This window comes from Tenrec ecaudatus, chromosome 1 (assembly GCF_050624435.1).
Source record: "Tenrec ecaudatus isolate mTenEca1 chromosome 1, mTenEca1.hap1, whole genome shotgun sequence".
NCBI classification, from domain to species: Eukaryota; Metazoa; Chordata; class Mammalia; order Afrosoricida; family Tenrecidae; genus Tenrec; species Tenrec ecaudatus.
In genome coordinates this window covers 155,432,363-155,453,550 of record NC_134530.1, presented here as the reverse complement: position 1 = coordinate 155,453,550, position 21,188 = coordinate 155,432,363, and the positions used below count along the sequence as shown (strand labels likewise).

General features: G+C 41.4%; 1 pseudogene; it reads left to right on the top strand.

The window, feature by feature from the left end:
* Window positions 1-14,289: 14,289 nt before the first annotated feature.
* On the top strand, window positions 14,290-15,019 carry LOC142437020 (small ribosomal subunit protein eS6-like; annotated as a pseudogene).
* The last annotated feature ends 6,169 nt before the right edge of the window (window positions 15,020-21,188 follow it).

Genomic DNA, 21,188 nt, shown 5'->3' with positions numbered 1-21,188 from the left:
GTGTGCGAAGAATGTGGCATGAATGGATGTCATCTGATCAAGCCCAACTAACAAAAGGAGGAAATCTCATGAAGCCTGACATAGAGTTAATAGCAAAGTGGGTTCGAGATGCATGGGAAGACATTCCAGAAGACATGGTGTGACGTACTTTCCAGAAATGCAGTATTAGTAATGCTATGGATGGCAGTGAAGACTGCGCTTTGTATGAAAATGACAGACGTGATGGTGATGACGGCGATCTCAGTGAGGACAGCGTCTATGATGACCTCACACCAGCTGAAGCTCTGCACTGGGATACGGATGATGATGAGGAATCCAGTTTTGAAGGATTTTAACCCTTTACATTTTAGCTTGGTTGTGGATTGAGCTCAGGGAATAGTACTCTTAAGGTATCATTGTTGATACCTTATTGTTTTTGTTGAACCTATTTTCCACTTATTGTGCTGGTTTACTAATGTTAAATGACTTGTCCTTTTATTTATGTTTTTAATTTAAAATAAATATTTAAATACATTACCCCACTGATGTCTCAATTTTTAGTAATTTTATTTTCATTTGTTTTGTTTATTGAAACTCACCAATAGCTTCTGCATTTTCCACCCTAGGATTACACTCGAGTCAATCAGTTTTTCTGGTTTCCCCGGTAATAATTAGGTACTTTGGCTTATAATCGGGTTGGCTTATATTCGAGTATATATGGTATGTTCAATTTGTAACAATGAAAATACATCCTGCATTTCAGATATTTACATGACAATTCACAGTAGTAGCAAAATTACAGTGATGAAGTAGCAATGAAAATAATGTTCTGGCTGGAGGTCACCACCACCTGAGGAACTGTGTTAAAAGGTCGCGGCATGAGGAAGGTGGAGAACCACTGTGTCGTTAGGTGCTGTGGAGTGGATTCCAACTCACAGTGACCTTGTGTACAACAGAATGAAACACCGCTAAGTCCCGCACCGATCTCACAATCATTCTCATGTTTGAGCTACTATTGCATCCACTGTGTCAATTAATCCTGTTGCAGGACTTCCTCCTTTTGCTGCCCCTGTGCTTACCAAGCGTGATGCCTTTCTCCGTGGACTAGTCTCTCCTGATGACATGTCCAAAGCATGCAAGAGGAAGTCGCACCATCCTTGCTTTTAAGGAGCATGCTGGCTGTACTTCTTCCAGGGCAGATTTGCTTATTCTTTTGGTAATTCGTGACACTTTCAATATTCTTCACAAGCACCGTTATTCGAAGGCATCAATTCTTCTTCAGTCTTCCTTGTTCAATATCCAATGTCACATGCATAGGAGGCGACTGAAATGACCATTACACATTAGTCCTCAAATTGATCTTATTTCTCAGTGGGTTGGAGAGGTGTTGTGCAGCACATTTGCCCAATGCAATGAATGCTTCATTTGATCTTTTGACTGCTGCTTCCATGAGTGCTGATTGAAGATACAAAACAAGATAAAATCAATTTTGCCTCTATTTATCATGATGATACCTATTGGTCCAGTTTTGTGGATTTGGGTCTTCTTTACATTGAATTGTAATCTATATTGAAGGCTGCAATCCTTGATTTTCATCAGAAATGTCTTCAAGTCCTCCTCACTTTCAGCAAATTGATGCCACATTCTTCTGCATATAATCCAGCTTCTCTGATAATTTACTGAGGGTACCCATTGGTAAGTATGGCGAGGGCCAACAACCCTGACACACCCTTTCCTGATTTTTAAACCATGCACTATTCCTTTATTCTGTTTCCACCACTGCCTCTTAATCCATGTGTCAGTTCCTCATGAGCACAAAGATGTGTTCTGGAATTCACATTCTTTTCAAGGTTTTTCATAGTTTGTTATGATTCACACAGTCAAATGCCTTGGCATAGTTGATAAAACACAAGTAAACATATTTCTGGTATTCTCTACTTTAAGCCCTGATCCATCTTATATCAGCAATGATATCCCTTGTTCCACATCTTCTTCTGAATCTAGCCTGGATCCCTGGCCTGTCAATGTACTGCTGCAACCGTTGTTGGATGATCTACAGCAAAATTTTACTGATATGTGATATCATTGATAATCATTCTATAGTTTGAGCATTCAGTGGGGCCACCTTTCTTTGGAATGAGTACAAATAGGAATCTCTTCATGTCAACTGGCAAGGTAGCTGTCCTCCGATTTTCATGGCAGACAGTCGAGTGCTTCAGTGCTTCATCAGATTGTTGAAACATTTCAATTAGGATTCCTTCAATTCCTGGAGCCTTGTTTGTGGCTAAGGCCTTCAGCGCAGCTTTGGATTCTTCCTTCAGTACCATTTGTTCTTGCTCAGAAACTACTTCTTGAAATATTTTGATGCTAACTAGTTCTTTTTGATACAGGGATTCTGTGTGCTCTGCCCATATCCTTGGATACTTCCTGTATCATTCAATATTTTGCCCATAGAATCTGTCAATATTCTAATTCAAGGTTTGACATTTTTCTTTACTTCTTTCAGTTTAAGATATGCTGAGCATGTTCTTCATTTTAAATTTTCTAACACTAGGTCTTTGCATATTTCGTTATAATATTTGGCTTTGTCTTCTTGAGCTGCCTTTGAAATTTGCTGTTCAACTCTTTGACTTCATCGTTTCTTCCATCTTTTCTTAGTCTTTTCTGACACCCACTTTTTTTCCCCTTCTTTGCATGTCTTTTTAATGACCTCTTGCTTTGTTCATGTATGATATTCTTGATGTCCTCCCACAGCAGTCAGGTCTTCTGTCATTAGAGTTCAATGCAACAAGTATGTTCTTGAGATGTTCTCAAAGTCATATTTTGGCTCTCTTGGACTTGTTTTCATTTTCTTTAGCTTTATTTTTTACTTACATATATGACCACTTCATGGTCTGCTCCACAGTCAACCCTTAGCCTGATTTTAGGTGCTGTTATTGAGCTTCTCCGTTGTCGCTTTCCATAAATGTAGTCAATTTGATTTCTATGTCTTCCATCGGGAGAAGTCCGTGTGTGGAGTCACCGGTTTACATTATTGAATAAGGTATTTGTGATAAAGAAGTCGTGTTGGTCTTGCAAAATTCTATCATGTGATTGCCAGCTTTGTTTCTATCACTAAGTCCATCTTTTCCAACTACTGTTCTTTCCTCTTAGTTTCCACTTTTGTGTTCCAGTCACCCACAGTCATCAATGTATTTTGATTGCATGTTTGTTTGGTTTTAGACTTAAGACATTTGTAGAATTCTTCAATTTCTTCAAGCGTTAGTGGTCATTGCAGATATTTGATCAATAGTTGTATTGACTCTATTTCCTTGTAAACAGATAGATATTATCCTACCACAGACAGCCTTGTACTTCAAGATGCATCCTGAAATGGCTCTTTTGTTGATGAATGGGATGCCATTCCTCTGGAGTGAGTCATTCCCTACATAGTAAACCCTCTGATTTTCTGATTCTAAAGGGTCTTTCTATAGAGTACATACCTAACCAATGCTTACCTCTGCAGCGCTCCCCATATAATCCACTGATAAATTCTCTCTTAGTTAACTCTTTTATCTAGGGCTTGAACTAGTGCTTCCTGATTCAGTGAAGGCCAGCAAAGCAAAACCCTAACAGACCCAAGTATGAAAAAAATATGGATCTGCTAGAATGACAACTAGAGCAGAAAAAATTAAAAAGTCACTGCCTTGCTAGGAATGTAATCGCCCTTTCAGCAAACAAGGGCGATGTGCATGTTGCATAGCAAGGCAATCTCTTCACTGGCAGAGTCAGGAAATGTGCCTGTCTCAAAGATGACAGCAGTTGACCCACTGTGAGTGTGTGCTCCTCTCCACAGTCCTGGCAGGAATCCAAGCCCCCACAGCAGGCTCCCCAAAGGGCTCGTTAGGCTTTGTGTTAGTCACATAATGTCATGTCACTTGATAAGTAAGTGTAGGGGTGGAGTCTAGCCTGTCAGTTGGGTGACTGCCTGGTGATGTCCCCTGTGGGCATGGCCTTCTCATGAAGATTCCAGAAACTTCCCTTTTCTCTGCCTTCTTCTTCCTGTTGACAAACCACGAGACTTGCTGATATGTGTGAAGGAGCCTCTCTCAGCCTCACATTCCTGTTGAAGAGCCACACTCAGCAGGAGAAGCCATGTAGAGAACCATGCCAACGCAGAGATTGTTCCACTGCCATTGGATCTACAAGACTTTTCACCCACCAGTCTGTGGTCTCCTACATTAGGCAGCATTGCAAGTGGCTACTTAAGTCTGTAGAGGAATTTATGGGCTAGTATCAAACATATGAGCTACTGCCAGACTTACGGGCTTGACCTGTATTGGGCTGGGATGCTTTTTCAATATACAATTGCTCTTTGATATAAAACTCTCTTATGTGTGTGTGTGTGTGTGTGTCTCCTTGGATTTGTCTCTGGACAATACAGGCTTGGACTAATACAGGACTAATACAGGCTTGGACTGGACTAATACAGGCTTCTTTCAAGTCTCCAATTCCAGTGCTTTAACTTGTAATTTTTTCCATTCCAGTTTTATTCTGGCATGTCCACATTTTTCAAATTTGAATCTGTTCTGATTTCCTTTCCATTGGCATGACTGAACTAGTTCGAACAAGTTGAAAGCCCTTTTAAAAGATCTTCATTACATGAAGAAAATGAGTTAACTGAGGTACAGTTTTATTTTTGTTTTATAAAGAGGTGCAAAAGGATATATGGTGAAAAAAATCTGTATTTAACATGTATACCTCTAGTCATCCAGTTTCCTGCTCAACAAGTAATCAGCATGCTTAATCAATATACATAAGCAAAACCACACCAATATGTATACGTGCATTATTTTCTTCCTAATTTAATATAAATAATTTTTTAAAAACCACTGCTTTTAAGTTGATTCCAACTCGTAGCAAACCCATAGGTGCACATAGGGTTTTCAAAGCTGCTTTTTGTGAGATAGCTCCATCTTTCTCCCAGGGAGCAACTGGGGACTTTTAACTGCCAGCCTTGTGGTTCATTGTCTATCGTCTCACAAAAAAAGTGCCACCAGGACTCTTTTTGGCTTTGATAGGTGTTACCAGTATTTTTTCTTAAACTGAATCAGGATGATCAATCAAATTATCCTCTCTCTCCATGCTCCTCCCACATATTAGATGAACTTATCTGAGTTCTAAATTTTGGGGGGAAGCTACACAGCAGTGAATTTTACTCATCACACTGGTTCAAAAGTTGGCTTAAGTTATTCCCTTGCAGCTAGCAGTGAGGTTGTGGCTCAGTTTTGAGTTATGAACAAACAGACCTAGACTTGAATCCTGAATCCTTCTCTCTGTTTTGAGAAGGTTAAGTGTATCATTCATAATAGGACAGGTTATGCTACAAATCCTACTTGCTTAAACAAAAGGGGATTTCTTACTCAAGGAACGTGTCCAAGCCTGGCAGGAAGGATCTGCTCCTAGACTATGGAGTCAGGTGGAGGGAGGCTCCTTTTACCTGTGTTTCACAGTTGATATAGTGAAGAGCCCTGCTTCAAGGGCTTATACAATCACTTAAATTCTCTAGCCTACATTGCTTCTGCTCACAACCTGTTGGTTAGGTAAGTAGTCATCTGGCCATGTGTAACTTCAAGGGTGTGGGGAAGAATAGAAGGTCGCTGTATTTTAGTAAATGGTTGAAATATCACCCGAGTCTTGCTTTAGTCTCCACATATTGAAAACTGCTCACCTTTATACATGCGGAGCATAGCCGACCCCTCAAGTGGAGGCAGCTGAACATCCCATCCAACCAAGACATTGATTAAAAGTCTAGAATTCCTGAATAAGGCGTAGTAGTTCCTGCTTCAAGAGCCAAGGTTGCATATCAGGTTAGTTAACTGCTAACCAGAAGACTGCTGGATCAAGCCCACTGCGTGCTCAGTCAAAGACTGCAGAGGTTATCTGCTCTGGTAGAGTCAGAAACCCTATGGAGAGTCCCTGTGAATCTGAATTGGCTCAATGGCCGTGGGGCAGGTGCGTTCCTTCATCATGGTATCTTACATTCTATTCTCTACACCGGGTCTGGCTGCGGCAGCTTTTGATATCAAGATTTACTAATTCAAAAGATAAATGATCTTCCCTCTACACAGTCGGTTCACAATGACAGAATAGAGACGTGATAATTATAATAAACACACCTGTTCAGAAATGGGCCCTGGTGGTGTGCTGATTATGTTTTGGACTGTGATCCTCAAGATCAGCAGTTCAAACCACCAGCCGGCTCCATGGAAGACTGACAGGGCTTTCTACTCTTGTGAAGAGTTATAGTCTCAGAAACTCACAGTGGGTGGCAGTTCTGCCCGATGGCAGTGAGAGTGAGTGAGATGCGGAAAGGGAGGCATACAGGAGACAATGGCTTACAGAAATTCTGAATTTTTCTGTGATAAGCCCAGAGGTTCCAGTTTCAGAGTGAAAATGTACATTGATTTAGAGCTGGTTCTACACCTTGGAAGGAGCAACCTCATTAAGATTTCACCATCATTCCTGCCTCAGTTTTGGAGCATACTTCTTTTTCTTTTATCCCTCTTGACCTGAAAAAGCACCTGAGAGTACTCTTTCTTAGAGCAATGAGCAGTGACTTCCTGCCCCAAGTGATTAGAAGTCCAAGTCACAACAATCATGGTCTCTTTTAGTCAAAGCCCTTTGTCTCTACAACTTTCTAAAAAGCCCTTTGTCTCTACAACTTTCTAAAAACAACAACAGTAGTCGGCTGATTGCAGACAGGATTGCATTCCTGTCAGTTTAGTGTGCCACTAACCATACCCATAGTTTATTCTGAGACGTAGTTTCTGTGTTTGCTATTTCTTTGCTTTCTTACCTCCAGTTCAATCTCTAGGCTTAACTGGAGTACAGGTCACAGCTTTCTTTGTTCTTTCCTTGAGCCCTTTTGCCCAATTAAAGGGTTTATTGAGCAACATGCTTTTTGCTGGATCTTTACTTTGAAATACTTTAGTCCATCCATAGTTTTATCAACTCTATGCGGTGGTTTATGCCCTTGATTCAATCCTTCCATGAAACTGAGTTTTAATTAGCCTTTAAAAATTTTTTTTTGCTCAGAGCCTTCTTCAGTCTTATCTTTGATAGTTTAGGGTGGAGAAGCACTTGGCATTTCCAACCTCATCAGCCCCTGACCTTTCAGAGTCTCTCTGTTCTCCATCATTCCTATTTGGAAGTCACTGAGTTCTGTTTTTGAACTCTTCCCTTTTTACGAGGCTTTGTCAAATGGGGCAACAGCAACCAATGTGCATGAGAACATTCCGTTTCATATGCTTTCTGAAACATGAATAAGCAAATACCTATTGCTATCAAGTCCAACTCACGGCAACCTCATGAATTACATGACAGAGCAGAACTGCTGCTTCACAGAAAATTTTGGCTATAATCTTCACAGAAGCAGATTCCTACGTCCTGCTTCTGTGTCAATGCTGAGTGGGTTTACAGTCAAATGCATTCAAGTTATACCACCCATGAAACTTGAGTTTTGTCATAACAACAACAAAAACCATCACCATTGATTTGATTCCAGCCCATAGTAACCCTGTAGGATAGGATAGAACTGCTCGACAGGGTTTCTGAGGTGGTAAATCTTTGTGTATTCAGATAGCCTCATCTTTAGCAGCTGGAGGATTTGAACCACCTAACTTGTGGTTAGCCTCTTAACACCAAACCCACAATGCCACCAGGGCCCCTTGCTTTTTGCCACAGAGTTATATAAATTAAGTGTATGCTATGTCTCCCAAAGAATCAAAGGTGTGAAAGTCTGGCTAGACTAGAGGATGTACACTGGTATAGATAGGAAATGGAAACAGGGAATCCAGGGTGGATGATCCCTTCAGGACCAGTGGTGAGAGTGGTGATACTGGAAGGGTGGAGGGAGAGTGGGTTGGAAAAAGGGAAACCAATTACAAGGATCTATATGTGACCTCCTCCCTGGGGGACAGACAACAGAAAAAGTGGGTGAAGGGAGACGTCGTACAGGGCAAGATATGACAAAATAATAATTTATAAATTATCAAGGGTTCATGAGGGAGTGAAGAACGAGGAGGGAGGGAAAAAATGAGGACCTGATGCCAGGAGCTTAAGTGGAGAGCAAATGTTTTGAGAATGATGAGGGCAACGAATGTACAAATGTGCTTTACACAATTGATGTATGAATGGATTGTGATAAGAGTTGTATGAGCCCCTAATAAAATGTTTAAAAAAATAATCAAAGATGACAGCATTATTGAACATTTTACCTTTAAATAACATGAATTGCCAACTTTCTAATCTAGTTTTCTTACCACCTACCCACCTGGTCTATAAGCCAATATTACAAATTTTTCTTCCAAATAGTTTTTGTTTGTTAGAATTTCTTTTTGCTCTGACATCTGTTATCAATCAGAATAGTCTAGGCTATGCTTTGGTAAAGAACAAACCTAAAATTTTAATTGTTCCAGACAATGAAAATGTATTAGATACCTATACTATATGAAGGGAATGCAAAAGCTCCTGGTGGAAAAATGTAATAGAAAGATAATGGAATTCTTCTACAACTTTTTTTCCTCTTTAAATCATCCTATTGCGAGCTTTTGCAGATATTATAACAATCCATAATTCAATTAGATCAAGCATAATTGTACAATTGCTATCACCATCAGTTTCAAAACATTTTCTTTCTTCATGAACACCTTAGTATCAGCTCCTCTTTATTCATTCTCTTCCCCACCCTGCCACTCAGGAACCCCTATTATTATATGATATGTTATTATTATTATTTTGCCATAACTTTAAAAAATCATTTTATTGGGGGGCTCGTACAACTCTTATCACAATCCATACATCCATCCATTGTGCCAATCACATTTGTACATTTGTTGCCATCATCATTCTCAAAACATTTTCTTTCTACTTGAGCCCTTGGTATCAACTTCTCATTTTTCCCCTCCCTCACTCTCCCTCCCTCATGCACCCTTGATAATTTATAAATTATTATTATTTTCTTATATCTTACACTGACCGATGTTTCCCTTCACTCACTTTTCTTTTGTCCATATACCTGGGAGGGGGCTATAGGTAGATCTTTGTGATTGGTACCTCCCTTTGCACCACCCCCTTCCCCTTGCCCTCCTGGTATGGCTACTCTCAATATTGGTCCTGGGCAGTTTATCTGTCTTCAATTCCCTGTGTCTCCAGTTCATATTTGTACCCATGTACATGCTCTGGTCTAGCCAGATTTTTCAGGTAGAATTAGAGTCACGATAGTCAGGAGGAAGGAAGCATTAAATAACTAGAGGAAAGTTGTATGTTTCATCAGTGCTATACTGCACCCTGACTGGCTCATCTCCTCGCCTCGGCCCTTCTGTAAGGGGATGTCCAGGTGCTTACAGATGGGCTTTAGGTCTCCACTCCACCCTCCCCCTCATTCACAATGATGTGATTTTTTTGTTGTTGTTGTTCTGGATCTTGGATACCTGATACCTGATCCTATTGACCCCTCATGATCACACAGACTGGTGTGCTTCTTCCATGTGCTTTGTTGCTTCTCAGCTAGATGGCTGCTTGTTTACCATCAAGTCTTTAAGACCCCGGATGCTATATCTTTTGATAGCAGGGCACGGTCAGCTTTGTTGACCACATCTGGTTATGCACCCACTTTTTTTTCAGTGATTGTGTCAGGAAGATGAGCACCCTGGAATGCCAGGTTATTAGAACAAAGTGTTCTTGCATTGAGGGCATACTTGAGTGGAGGCCCAATGTCCCTCTGCTACCTTAATACCAAACCTATAAATATATGTACATAGGTCTATTTCCCCATCCTCATATATAAATATATTTACATATGTCCATGCCTGTATTTAGACCTCTATAAATGCCCTTTGCCTCCTAGTTCTTTCCTCTAGTTCCTTTTACTTTCCTCTTGTCCCACTATCATGATTAGCCTTCATTTGGGTTTCAGTAATTTTTCTCAGTTACACTGCCCTCGATCAAGCTGTACCAGGCCTTCTACACCCTCCTTGCCATCGATCTTGTATCACCTATTGTTCCCTTGTCCCTGGGTTTATTAACACTCACTTCTTCCCCAACCCCAACACCCCCTCTCCCATGTCTCCCTAGAACCATCAGTCCCGTTGTTTTCTCCTCAAGATTTTTTATCCCACCTATCTTATCTAGATAGACATGCAGAGATAATAATATGCACAAAAACAAGACAGCAAAACAAAGCAACAAAAGAAAAGAAAACAACAACAACAAAAACCAATGACAAAAAAAATAAGAAAAGCCTATAAATAGTTCAAGGTCTGTTTGTTGACTTTTATAGGAGTGTTTTCTAGTTGAGTCAGATGAGATGTTATGCCCTGGCCCTGAAGTCTATATTTTGTTTTCCCTGGGGACTTCCATGCTCTGCTCCCCTTGCTGTTCTGTTGCACGCCTTTAGTATTCTGCCATCTGTTTTAGATATCGCCAAATAGATTTCCATAGTACATTTGGCCATATTTTACACCGTCCAATGTATTCATTCTCCTGAACTTGGATTATTCATTCCCTTCTAGTGGGGTTTTACAGTCATCATTGCTATCGGCTCCTCCTTTCCCCCCTCCCCCACCTCTTTTCCTGTAACCCCAGGGAATCATTACTCCTGTTACTGTTTCTGATTTTCATGCATCTAGGCTCAAGCAAGCTGGCCAGACTGGTTCAATTAGATTATTGGGCTCCCCAACTCAGTAAAACAGCAGAGGAAGTGGTAGCTACCTGCCAAAGCTGCCTGTAAATAAACACTTGATCTGCCCATGCTCCACACCCTGTCAGGACCAGAGAACAAATGTGAGGTAGGGAAGCACTGGGATTTCACAGAAATTGAACCAGAACAATGGAATTATAGGTATTTGTCATTTCTGGTAGACACTTTTTCAGGTTGGGTAGAAGCATTCCCCACCAAGAAAGACACTGCTCAGATAGTAGGCAAAAAGTTATTGGATGAAATAATCCCTAGGTGGGAGGGTGCCTGACATCATTGTGTCAGACAACGGACCTGGATTTATTGCTAAAACTATACAAACATTACAGGAAATTTTAGACACAAATTGGAAATTACACAGTGCCTATCAACCTCAGTGCTCAGGGCAAGTTGAAAGGACGAATCTGACCTTAAAAAAAGACCCTAGTTAAATTTACTCTGGAGACTGGCACTGAGTGGGTGGCTCTCCTGCCCTTAGCATTGTTACGCATCCATTGCACCCCATTTAAAACCCAATTAACTCTCTTTAAACTTGTGTTTGGACAAAGTCCACCTTTAGTGCCCCTCCCAACTGATGATGCAGATACTAAGTTGTCTCACCAAGATTTTATCCACAAGCTTCAAGGGCTCCATCAAGTACAAGTTGAAAATTGAAGGAAGGTCAGGGCAGAGTACCAGAACATCAGCCCCCTCTTTACCCCCCAACGTATGGCAAGGGTCCCACTCGCTAGAGCACCGCTGGCAAGGTCCTTATATTGTCATTCTTTCTTCCCCCTCTGCTGCCAAGGTAGCAGGACTCTAACTGTGGAGCCACTGGCGCCTCTTAAAACCAGCACCTCTTGTTTCTAAGTGCTACAGGGTCCAATGCATCCATCAGGTGACCCGCTACAGCTGACCATCACCTCCAGCCATGAGCCTCATCTCCCTAATCCTGGTGCTGTTGCTCCAACCACTCCCAGTGACTACCAGCCACCAGCCAGTGATGGCCTCATGGACACAGACTGTCACTAAAAGTGGATGTGTCCTTTCTTCCTCTGAGGGGTACAGACATACCAGATTCAGGTTTACCTTGTGTCAGTTGTGGCCCAGCTATGGGTCATGGGTGACAAATAGATATTTTAGCACAGAAGCCGCAGAATGGGCCGGCATCACTGGCAGGCGCAGAGAAACAGTGTGCGAAACATCTAAAGCACAATAGCAGGTGTGGTAATCTCAGAAATGAGAAGTATTGGCAGGGAACTAAAGCCTATGTGTGCCCCATCACCAGCCCCAGACCCTGCACAGTGAAGGACAGTTTCATTGCGCATCAAAGAGCTGTGTAACAAAAGCCCCAGTAACACCTCGTTTGCCTGTACGTCTGGACTTACCCCTTGTTTATATGTCCCTATCCTTAACCAGAGCAAAAACTGAGCTGTGCATTTCAGTCCATGTGGTGGCCCAAGTGTATTTGTTTAGTAGAGCACAGACAAGACAATTAACAAGGGCTATTGCTACACTATCTGAACCAATAGACTCATTAGCTGAGGTTGTGCTCCAGAAATCAAAGATGAGACTTGTTTTTTAAACAAAAGAGATTGTGTTGCCTTAGGAGAAAAGTGTTGTTTTTATGCTTGTAAAACTGGGATTGTGAGACAGACATTGACAGGCATTAGAAAAGAGTTGGACGAGATACAGAAAGCCACAAAACAAGGATAAGTTGGTTTGAGAAGAATTTTAATGTGTCCTTATGGCTAACCACCCTCCTGTCAACCACCTCTGGGCCAATAGCCATTCTAATTATCTTGTTGCTTTTAGGTCCTACACCTTGAGATTGATTTTGTCAGAGCTCAGGATTGCAATTCCTGCTTTTTTAAAATTGTCAGTAGCTTGATATACTTTTCACTACCCTTTGATGCTCACCCTCTTTTTGTCTGAAAATTTGAAATGTGTCTCTTGCAGACAAGAGATTGATGAGTTTCCTAATGCAGTCTGCTCATCTTTGTATGGATGAAATCAGACCATTGACATACAGTGTTATTATATCCATCTATGGATTCTTTGCTGCCAACTCATACCTTTTGTGTTGGATATTTTCCTATCTCCCTTCTTAATAGTGTGTTGTGTATGTGTGGGGGGGATTCATTCTTCTTTTCACCATTGGGTCAAGGACATCTTGGGTGTTGCTTTCAGTGCATTGACTTCTGGTTTGTGTTACACTACATTGTGGTTCCATGTTTACGCCCTGTGGATGTTGGTCTCCTGTTGAGAGTGATTTGGAAAGAATTTTTTTGTAGTGCTTTTTTTTAAAATGTATTCTCTAACTTTTTCCTTGTCTGGGAAAACTGAATATCTCTCCATCTATTTTGATGGATAATTGGCAGGATAAAGGATTCTTGAGTTACTCTTACTCTCCTTCAATTTTCGGAAGATGCTACTCCACTTTCTCCATTTCTCCATGGTTTCCGCTGATAAATCAGAGCACATTCTTATCTGAATACCTTTATAGGTGACTACACTTTTTTCTCTAGCTGCTCTTAAGATTTTCTGCTTTTCCTCAAAGTTGGATCATTTGAGTACTATATGCTTTGGTGTATTGTCCCTAGGGTTCAGTCTAGTTGGTGTCCTCTGCTTCCTGCATGATTGTCTGACTCTCATTCATAAAATTGGGGCAGATTTGTTCCAGGAATTCCATTGCTATTTTGGCTGTTTATTTCTTTGGTATGTCTTCTTCTGGTATCCTAATTTTCTGAATATTGCTCCTCCTCACAGCATTGCTCATTGTTCTCAGGTCTTCTTTGATGGTATTCTTTGTTTGCCTTCCCCATTGGTTGACTTCTGCTTGGCTAACATTGAGATAACTGATATGGTATTTTGCTTCTGTCTTCCTTTTGGTGATGTCTCTTACCTTATTCTTTGATTCTGTTTTCTCATCCCTTGACCTTTGTATTTCCCTTCAGGTGGACTCTTTCTTCTCTATTAATCCATCCTTTTTCTGTATCAAATCCCTCATGCACTGTATGACTCTAAGAAGCATTCTGAAGATTTCTTTCTGTAGTGGTTGAAAGTCTGCTTCTTCTATGTATGTTGTTAGATTCAGTGGCTCCTCAGACACTGTATTTTGTTTCTCTTGCTTTCTAGCAGAGGTTGCTAATGTGGGTTGTTTTCTGTGCCGCATTTTTTTTTGTGGAGCTTGGAGCTATTTGCCTGGGAGTGCAGAAGCCCTGTGTTTTCTCTCTGGGAGGGTAGTTAGAAAGTTTCTGGGCTGCTTCACCATGAAGATAGGGCATGGTGGTGGGAGACAGACTGGGGGGGGGGGCAGGGGTTATCCTGATTTGAGCTCGAAAGTGCAGCATTGCCACAGTCCCTGAACTCCAAGATGCTGATGCTAGATGGAGGGTTTCTGGGGCAGGTTACAGGTTGACTCCCGGGGGCCATGACTTCACAGGAGGGCAGGTGATGATTGATTGCTGCAGGAGGTGCACCGTGTGTGCACTGGGAGCAACATAGTGGCATCCGCAAACACCAGCTTAGACATATGTGCCTGCTGTCTATTTTGTGACAAGGCTGTGCTGACCCTGAGACCCGGTGTCTAACTGAACATCTCCTTCCAAGACACTGGCTGCTAGAAACTCATCGAAGTTGACAATGAACCCAAACTTCGCATTTTTTATGAAAAGTGAATGGCCACAGAAGTCAACGTCAAGCCTCTGGGTGATGAATGGAAGGGCTATGTTGTCCGCACCAGTGGTGGGAATGCCAAGCAAGGCTTTCCCATAAAACAGGGTGTCTTGACTCACGGCTGAGTCTGCTTGCTGCTGGAGTAAGGGGTGCTTCTCTTACAGACAAAGGATATCTGGAGACAAATCTGTCTGGGGATGCATTGTGGATGCCAATCTGAGCATTCTCAACTTGGTTATTGTAAAAAAAGGGGAGAAAGCTATATCAGAACTGACTGATACCACTGTGCCTTGTCGCCTGGAAAGAGCCAGCAGAATCTGCAAACTCTTCATTCTCTCTAAAGAAGATGACATCTGTCAGTATGTTGTGAGAACACCCCTGAACAAAGAAGGCAAAACAACCAGGACCAAAGCCCCCAAGATTCAGCATCTTGTGACTCTGAGTGTCTTGCAGCACAAGTACCAGCACATTGCTCTGAAGAAGTAGCACGCCAAGGAAAACTAGGAGGAGGCCACTGAATATGCCAAGCTTTGGGCCAAGAGAATGCAGACAGCCAAAGAGAAACAGTAGGAACAGATTGCCCAGAGATGGAGGTTGTCCTCATTGAGGGCTTCTACCTTTCAGTCTGAGTCAAGTCAAAAATAAAATAGAGCCTCGAATATAAGCTCATCTATTAACAAAAAAAAAGAATGATTCTTAGGATGACCTGGAGCCAACTGCACTGTGGGATCAAGCTCTATCTCACTGGGGTATTGCTCTCTCCCCAGACAGCCAGAGTTACCTATTTGGAGAGTAACTTGGGTGGCCTTCTCAGGCAGTGTGGGTGGGTTGGTGCTGGGCTGTCTCCCACTGCTCAGGAGACTGTGGCAGTGGGTGGGGTTGGTGGTGGGGAAAGCCCCCAGTGGGGTGGGTGGTACAGGCTAGGATTTCCTGGATACCAGGCTACATGTTGCCGCAGTTCCCAGGTGCATATGGAGGGGCAGGGCAGCTCAGCATCACAGGGAAGATCGGTGCTTGGATGGGAGCAAAGCCCTGGAATGCTGCTAGGCCTAATTGTACATTTTAGACACCCTCACTCAGCCTCCCAATCCCCAAACCCAATGTGATAGTTAGGTTTATTGTACCAACCCGGCCAATAGGAACCTGTGGGCAAAGGTTAATCAGGTTGCCATTTGATTGAGGACAAAGAGATAAATAGATCTGCAAGGTCCGCCCCTCTCTCTCTTGCTCCCTGGTGATTGGAGCAGCATGCTGCTGCTTTAGGTAGTTCTCTGCCTCAACTGTCTGCTGCATGACTTCCGGGCTAAGCCAACCAGGAGATCTTGATTTTGAGGCTCCTTTGAGACCTAATTCGCCATGCTGCTGGTACATATATCACTTGAGCTTGAGGCTGGTGGATCATGTCCCTGGGCATCACTTGAGTTCAAGATCCCATTGGTGCCTGCTTTGGTAATGTCCTATGCAACTAGATGTTGCTTACGCACCCTACCTGCTGGCAGACTCAGCATCTTGCCTGAGGGCAAACTCTGGTGTCTGCTTCCTTGACCTTGGACCCAAACCCTTGTGAGTTGAAAGATTTTCAGTATATTGACTGTTGCACAAAAATGAGTTGAACTGAGCCCTCTGTGCGTCTGAGTGGACCCATTCACTATTATATTCCTTGTTGCTGTACAGCTTCCTGGTTTTGTTTCTCTAGAGAACCCTACCTCAGCGCCATCTTCCTGGAAAAGCCACAGACTTTTTTGAAGTTCCTTCCAATATGCAATGTAGGATCACAGGGAATCTCTGCCCAATGTAATCAGTAAGCAACCCAAGTCGATGGAGATTTATCTCCGTACTAGAAAACATCTAGCAAAGAATAGAATTGTCGGTCTCACACTAGCCATGAAATGCTTCAGGGTAGCAGTGACTCACCTAATTTCTCTCCAAACTCGTGAGACAGAACTAGCTAAAATGGATATACTAAACTCAAAGCTATACCTCTTGTCCATCTTGTGGTGTTGTTTGTCTTGCTTTTACATTCACACAACCCTTCAAAGTAGCCCACTGGTAACAGTGTCTGCCACACTAGGTGGCTTCTCTTTGCATGTCAGTTTCTTCCTTTGTGGCAAAACACACGGTGGCTGATTTGTGATTGAGAGTGATCTTCTCAATATAGATACTTGAAGGAATTGGGAGCATGCTATGGAGAGAGGCAAGGAGACCCAGATGATTGGAAATGTCTGCAGTAATCCAGATGAGAGATGGTACTGGGCACAGATCTACGGAGGTAAAGATTTTTGAGAGTACGTCAGTATTGAGACCATGGCTTGTATAAGAGACAAAATCTAACTGAATCGACAGAAGTTTATCATTTTCAAGAATGGTCTGGATATCACACAGAACAAAAGCTCACACCGAACTACCAACTCAGGCAAAAGTCAGTTTGAGTTACCATTAAGACCAGAACACGAATATCTCAGAACATGATGGATAACGCCTTCCTTTCGTTTTGCTATGTGAGTCCTTATTTGAACATTTATACCTTTGTCCCTCAAAACCTTGCAGCTTTTCACGAGCACTCTCTACCACAACCTACAGAAAGAGACATTAGGGTGTGTTTCTCTCTCTCCATCCTTCTGGGGCACCACCTGCATTTCCCTTTTAAGGGTTCCTTCTGGAATTGATAACCACTCTGTGTTTTGAGAAAGGAGGCCTTTTCCATTTTCACACCCAAATCCCTCCTCTAACAAATTACTTAGTTCTGTGTAAAAGAGTTGTTGCCTAAAATCTTCAAGCTCCATCATTAGGGTTGCTTTTGGTGTGTTAATGATCCAGAGAGAGGCGATAACTGCATATTAACGAGATTCACAAATGAGTCATAGTTAAAGCTGCTGCAACTTCCAGTGGTGACAGCAATAAACTTGAACTTGGGAGAGAACTAGCAGTAAAGGAGCAGCAAAATGTGGTACAACCGGTCCATGTGATATTGATACTTCTGGGGAAAGAAACGGAAGTTTGGCTTTCTTTCGTTCTTTTTCTTTTTAAAGGGAGGAAGAAATGTAGAAAATGTCAGTCAAAAGAAGAGCCTGAAGCGTGGAGTAAAAAATGAATGTTATCTGAGGTTGGAAGAAATAGCCAACTCAACTCAAGAATTTGACAAACTGGTCATTTTATTTACTCTAATTCTTTCCCCTCATCCTATGTTTCCCCTGCTGCCCGAAGGATCACATGAAACAGGTCTAGGAATCATTATGATTCAAGCTTATGAACACTGTACTAGGCTCTGATATGCACATGAAGAGGAGCCCTGGTGCTGCAGTGGTTCAAGGCCTAGGCTGCTAACCAAAAGGTTGGTGGTTCGAACCCACCAGCTGCTCTGTGAATGTGACAGTCTGCTTCCACGAAGAGTTACAGCTTTGGAAACAGTTCTTCTCTGGAGCACTTCTTGTCTGTCCTGTGGAATCACGATGAGTTGAGATCGGTTTGGCAGCAGTTGGTTTGGGGCTATAGGCCTGTATGGAGTCCCAGAGTGGTGCAAATGGTTAATGCACTTGTCTACTGTCCAAAAAGTTAGACGTTCCATCTTACCCACAAGTTCGGAATTTCAAGCCCATGCAGAGATACCTTAAAAGGAAGACCTAGCAATCTACTGAAAAGCAAAGCAACAGCAACAACCAAAAAAACCATTCATTGAAACCTCTTTGAGCCCAATTTTATTTGGATGTCCATGGTGTTGGCATGAGTCACAATCGGCTATCCAGCAATTTTTTTTATGGATATGTAACCTCACCTAACCTAACCCAATATGACAGATTTCTGGGATAATTTTTATTCCTGAAAACAAAAACTGTTCTTTTTACTAGGATCAGATACTCTATGAGAGCCTGGGCCTCTCCGAGCACAGAGAGAAAGCATGACCGTGATTGAAACTGATGTGGAGGGAAACAGAGCGCACTGGAGAGAGAAAATGAGAATGAGTCCCCTAGAACCGCTGTGACTGATGCCATAAACTTTATATTGTTCTAGGATTTGTATAAATAGGTGTCCTTTCTTACTTAAGACAGTTTTAATTGCCTTTGTACAGTTGGAAGAGAAAGCTGGAACTGATATGTTTTCAAATATGTCATCTTCTCTTCTTCTTTATTTTCCAACCACAATTTCCAGAATATTCTTTTGGGGAAAATTACCCTTGTGAGTGTTCACTCAGGCAGTTATATATCATATTTATTTTTAGAAACTCGCCCATTCTTCAGGGATCAAAGCACAGCATATCTTCTTGGACATCCCTGCTGAACACTCGGTAGGATGAATAGGGCCTCTTCGTTTTCCTTGTATAGCATTTACCTAGAGCGAGTTATCCAGAACGCGTTAAGCCCTGAGAGTGAGGCTTGTCCTGTGTGTTTTCTTTCCTGTATGTTGACTGATGAGTGTCAAGATGGCATGGCATATGGCTAAAGGGATACCTTCTTTTCTCAAAGCCCACCAGAGGTCCTAGATAGATCTGAAGCTTTGTGGTTCAAACCAGACCACTGGCACATACAATTTTCCCACTGCATTTACTTGCCACTTAACAGGTCTCTAGCATCTATCCAGAAGTAACTGGCAAGACACCTTACATTGAATTTGTTACAAGAATTACCTTAAGGATAAGAAACTAGTGGAACAAATCTCTCATGGTGGAATCCCCAATGCTTAGCAGTTAGGGGGATATTTTTTATGCAAATGTATTGGTACCCACCAATTCACACTAAGTAGGATAATTTCTAAGGACCCCTGGCAGGGTTGTGGGTTAGGGGTTGAGCTATGAACCAAAGGCTAGCACCAGGAAACCACCAGGCACTCCTGGGGAGAAAGGGGTTTTCTACCCCTGTAAAGAGTTACAGCCTTGGAAACCCACACTGACAGTGTTACCTGGCCTATAGGGTTGCCCTGAGTAAGAATTTAAACTATGACATTGAGTTTTGAGGCTATGTTTCTGCTCACCAACCTAAAAGGCTTGGAGGAAAAAGTGAATGTAGGGGATTTTTGCTCTCATTAAGATGCAGTAATATGGATCAAGTTTATCATCCCACCTGAAGCAGCTGAGAAAACCGTCACAATCGAGTAAACAATCATTTGCAAGACACTCAATAGTAGGCAGAAAAGAAAAAAAGAAGGGGGACAAATGAGAAAAGTATTATCATTGCTCCAAGTTATTAACTTGAGTCACAACATAGGGACAGGGAAGTCAGGGACTGTGTGGATGCTCTGGAGTTATGAGGGGGATCTTCGAGACAGAGATGTGCAGTGTGGCTGAAGTTCACAAGACAGAGTTTCAGAAAGCAGAGCGTTGAATAGAGAAGGAACTCAAAAGAACTGTAAAAAGTCTTTGTGGAATATTCAGCTGAATACTGATCAGGATATGTGTGAGACAAAATTACTGCAGGCTAAGAAAGGATTAAGAAGGATCCGAGGTAACAGTTCTTGCATTAACATATGGAATAGTGCTTCCATCCACTAAAGAAATGGGGAAAACCCTCAATGACCTATAGGATATTGGGCAATGGATACGGTAGGGCTGAACTTCAGGTGAAATGAATATTTAGATTGAACATTGCTTCTATCCTGCTTACAAATCATAAGAGCACTATCTCAAAGAATCAAGCTATTTCTTTAGGTTTCTTTAATTAATATAAAAGCATTTCTGGACAAAGTGCAAGGGTATTTACAGGGATACAAAAATATCAGCACCCACAATGTAAAATTCATAATGCCTAATTTTTAAAAACTTAATATTTTAAACTATCATACATGTAAGGAAGATACACTCTCTATTAAGGAGATAAATCAATCTATTGAAATGAAACTAAAATTCCCAGACAAGAACCTTAAACATGAATTATAGTATTCCAGAGGTTCAAAAAATCAGATACTTAAAAAATATATAAATGATCTAAACTAAAAAGATAAAGATAAAAAATAAAATGTGTGAAATGAAAAAATCTGGATGGGGTAAACTGCAGAGTAGACATTGAAGAAAAAATATTAGTAAACTTCAGGAAATAACTATGGAAATTACCAAACTAGAGAATTAAAAAGAAATAAACAAAGCATCCGTTATGAGTGGGACAATTGTAAGTGGGTTAATATGCGAATAGCTAAGCCTCCAAAGAAATACATAGGGTAGAAAAATTATGTAAAGAAGTAATGAGTGAACATTCCAAAATTGATAAAAACTACAAATTCATAAACCCAAGAAGCATGACACATGCAAAAAAAATGGAATAAAACTATACATAGGGACATCACAATCCAGTTGTTCAACTCCAATTATCAAGTGAAAACCTTAAAGTCAGCCAGAAGAAAACACTGCATTCCATGCATAGGATAAGGAAAACAGGAGATTGTTTTATTTTTAAATTTTTCTTAAAGTAAATAAACCAGTGATTAGACAGTGGGACAGTATCTTCAAAGTACAGGGGGGAAAAGAAGGGAAACAGTCCGTCTAGGGTCCTTTATTCAGCAGAAATATCATCCAAAAGCAGAAGTTTAATACAGACTATGCCACATGTAAAGAAGCGGAAAGAATTAATCACCAGAAATCTGCATTTCAGAAGGAAAGCAAAGTCAGATAAACATACACATTTGGGACAAAAAGAAATGAAGTAAAACTAGAAATGGTAACTACATGGATAACTATGTAATCATGCCTTATAATTTAAATGTCTTTTAAGGATCAGGAGAACAATAAGTGTAGTATGGAGTTTGCAACATATGCAAAAGTAAGGCAGTATGGTATAAAGACTTCGAAGGATTTTTGAAAATTGACTATAATAAGATACTTACACTATCA